Below are 4,035 nucleotides of genomic sequence, written 5' to 3'. Positions count from 1 at the left end.
ACTAGAACGAAACATGCGTCCTAGATTCCACTGCTAGCCACTCCCCATCTATGCTTATAATGCTTGTGACTTCAGGCAATATCGAGGTAGTCTGCATAGGATGCACATATGCCAACAAGAGATTGATCAATTTTTCACTTGGTTTTGTTTACTTGAATCATACTATTGATGTTTAGGACTGCAACTGTTTAGCCTCTTTTTGGTATATGTGCATCCTATGCAGAATGCCTCGATATCGCTTTAAATTACATGCATTATAAACAGAGACAGTAGATAGTATTGAAATTCAGTTTGAGTTTCGTCCTGTTTGGGACTCGCCAGTTGGATGTACCTGGATTATCTGACTTACCTGATACTAAAATTAATCCCTTTGAAACAGTTATAATAGAGTGAAAGATCATATAGACATACTTCTTTGTTCTGAGAATAATGTCGTTACAAAAAGCTAAAAGGTATCAGTTCCTGAAGAAAATATTTCAAGTTAATGAAAGTCATTAGCTGAAACCACAAAGTAAGAAATCTGACATAAGTGTGTGAACTTTTTATTGATTGTCTATAAATAACATTTTACTAGAGTGATTGCTCTGATTATTGACTAAGTCGAATAAAAAAATTGTTTCATTTAGTAATTCTAAAATGTTTCTTACAAGTAATGTTCAAACCGTTTGCTTAAAACAATAAAGGAAACACACTAGATGATCATTGTGTTGTATTGAGAATTAGATGATACTCAAACTACGCATCATAGAGTGATGTGTGCTATTGATGTTGACAGATATAAGTAGTATTTATCATCAATTGAAAGTGAAATATCTGGAGGCAGAAGGTTGAGAAGTTTGAAGGAAAGAGAATGAGAACAGAGGAATGATTAGTGTGTAAACGAAAGAACAATGAAGTTTGAGACAATTGATTGACATTTTTCAAATGAATTATTTACTGTATGGTTCTCAGATTTTACCAAAATGTTCTGTAATTTTGGATTTATATACATTCGATTGTCCCCACTTGTGTTCTCATTCACTACAGTAGGATTTCAAATCAGTCTTTTTTAAAAAATAAATCTTATCTGTCAGAAGGTTTAAAATTCCTACGTGATAAGTACCGTTAATTGATACTTTAGATTACAATCAGAAGGGGATTTGTGGAGATTTCAGTATTTTTCAAAGTTAAAATCATGAGTCGATTGAAGCTAGACCACCATGGAAAACCTGGAAGCACTGGACGGCCGTTTCGTTCTATTGTGGGACTCCTCAGCAGTGTGCATCCACGATCCCGCTCTCGTGGGATTCGAACCCAGGACCTACCAGTCTCGATTACATCAGATTGTAATAAAAACTAAATAGATGCTTTCTCTGTTGAGATCTTTACATAAAAATATTTTACATGACATACATATATATGTATTAGCCTGGATGTGTTTTTATTTCCACAAAACAATGAACATCACAACCATCTAAAAAGATGAAGATTATCAGAACTATGTGATGATATATTAGTGCAATACATTTCGAACAATCTGATCACACATATTCATTTTAAGAAACAGACTGGGTTAGAGATGGAGGGTAAGAGAAGACAAAGACAATTAAGGAAATAATCTGATAAAACAATTTGAGACCTCATCACTCTGGACAATAAGCTAATATGTAATAAGGTTTTTTGAAGCCTTAACCATACAAAAATTCAAACCCTATTTGTGTATTCATAATCAGTTTGTTCTCATCTTAAACCTACCGTAACTTATTATCCAGATTGTGGGGGTTTCAAATTGTTTACCCATCATTTTCTTTACTATCGCCGTCTCCTCTTACCCTCTATTTCTAGTCCAGTCCAATTCTTAACAAGCATATGTGTGATCATCACATACTTCTAATAATTTTCATCATCTTCTTACACTATCGAAATGTATCAAACGAACTAATTACTTTCAATAACCATTTAAATTATCCACACAAAAAATTGGGAAATAATAAAAAACAATTGACCAACATAGCAACAATAAATCATCCATTTACAAAACTTGATCAATATTCAATAATTTATTACTGCAAAAAAAGGAAAACAACAACAACGGTATCATGTTAACAGATTTACAACGGTGTACAGTTATGTATACAACTATAGATTGCCCAAAAAAGAAATTAGAAAGGAAATATATACTACTGAAAAACTGTATGACATTTTACTACTAATTAAAAGATCAATTATATATATCAAGTTTACAATTATTTTTTATATTTTTCTTGATAGATTATCACCATCGTGACAAAGAGTAAGACCAAAAAAAAATTTTTTTTGTTTTTTTTTTCAATTATATTTAAATATTTAAATGTATCATATTGTAGTGTGGTCTACTTATATCCATATAAGTAGTATATGGCGATGGTTAGACATAGAATGTATTTCGGCAGAAGACCGATAAGGAAAGAACTGAAATGATGCACAATTGGTGGGAAAATGCATGAACAATGAAATTAGAGAAGATGAACTAATATTTATAGAAGGAACAATGAAGATTCAGACAATTGATTGTTATTTTGTAAATTAACTGCTTGCTGTATGGTTATCAGTATTTAGTGAGATAGTCTCTAATTTGTGCCTGAATACATTCGATTGTCCCCACTCGTGTTCTGTTCACTACAATATTACTTATTACTATAGGAACATTATAAGTAGTATTTATAAATAATGATTACTTCTTTTAAAAAGAGAACTATAGTAAAGTAATATAAAACAGTTGTTTACATGTTTTCTATTGTTTACTGGATTCAAGTTTCAAAGATTCCTGTTGTTGTTGTTGTGGTGGTGAAAATCATCCAATTTTGTTGTCGTTCGTCATTATGACAAGTTAAATATATAATTTATTGCTTAGTTATTATTAATGAAATAAATTATACTTAAGAAATGTAATGTAGAACATTGAAGAAATGAATAATGATATATGTGAATCATCTTTTTTTAAATTTAAATAATTGAATTCACGAGTTAATTAAAGCTAGACTACCATGGAAAACTTGAAAGTACTAGACGGTCAAATCGTTCTAGTAGACGACTCCTCAGTGGTGTGCATCAACGATCATTCACCAAGGGGATTCGAACCCAGGACTTATCGGTCTCACGCGCGAACGCTTAACCTGGAAACCATTGAGTAAGCATCCAACGGTCGTAATGTCTAACTTCAACCAACTCACGATATTGTGCCACTGTCTACCATTGTCTTCAATGAGTTACTGACTCACAACGGATCCGGTTAAACTTCACTGGTCACATCTTCTTACACTTCCAATCAGTTTTATTTATTAGTGTAGAGAAATTATTTACATTTATTTATAATGTCATGTATTGTCATCAGGTTCTATACTGAAGGATATAGATATCTGTTTAATAATGTCTGAATAAATTTCATCGAATTTGAATAACCTTTGTTGATATTCCATTGTTATACATTATTTAAATAGTTATAATCTATTACATTTGAAGCGAATTTGCAATGAATGACCTGTATTAAGTGTTTAATATAATTTCTAACTTTACAGCGTAGTATAGATTTATTTTTATTGTTCCTTTTATAACGAATGAAGTAAACTGTGTTTTCTTTGTAAGCAAAGATGAATAGTAGCTAGCAGTGGAATTCAGTTTGATGCACGTTTCGTTTTATTTTGGACGCGTCAGCTGGATGTACCTGCATCTCAGAGTTCATGTTCACTCTGGGAATCGAACTCAGTACCGTTCGCTTCAAACGCCATCACAATATCCACTCAGCTACTGAATCCTGATAGTCACCTATAGACTATAGAGAGAGAGCGTGTTTTTTTATTAATACCGAAGACGGAAATGGCTTAGCTCAATACTTATCGTTTCTCGGAACGGATGTTGACTTATGCAGTAGAAATTACGTAGATTTTGTAATTTACAAATATATTCCCCATATAAGTGTTAATTAGTCACCAACCGGTCTATGATACAATCGATGAGTAATAATAGTTTATACATTACTCACTAATATCTTAGCATATACGCACTATTTGGGGTTAT

At 32.0% G+C, this 4,035-nt stretch overlaps 1 non-coding gene across 1 annotated transcript; it reads right to left on the bottom strand.

Annotated features, from left to right (window-relative positions):
* Positions 1-3,700: 3,700 nt before the first annotated feature.
* Positions 3,701-3,772, bottom strand: Smp_tRNA_02439_Pseudo_TTG.1.1. Its single transcript has one exon. It is a non-coding gene (tRNA).
* Between the last annotated feature and the right edge of the window lie 263 nt (positions 3,773-4,035).

This window comes from Schistosoma mansoni, assembly GCF_000237925.1.
Source record: "Schistosoma mansoni, WGS project CABG00000000 data, supercontig 0207, strain Puerto Rico, whole genome shotgun sequence".
NCBI classification, from domain to species: domain Eukaryota; kingdom Metazoa; phylum Platyhelminthes; class Trematoda; order Strigeidida; family Schistosomatidae; genus Schistosoma; species Schistosoma mansoni.
This window is presented reverse-complemented; position numbering and strand designations above follow the sequence as displayed.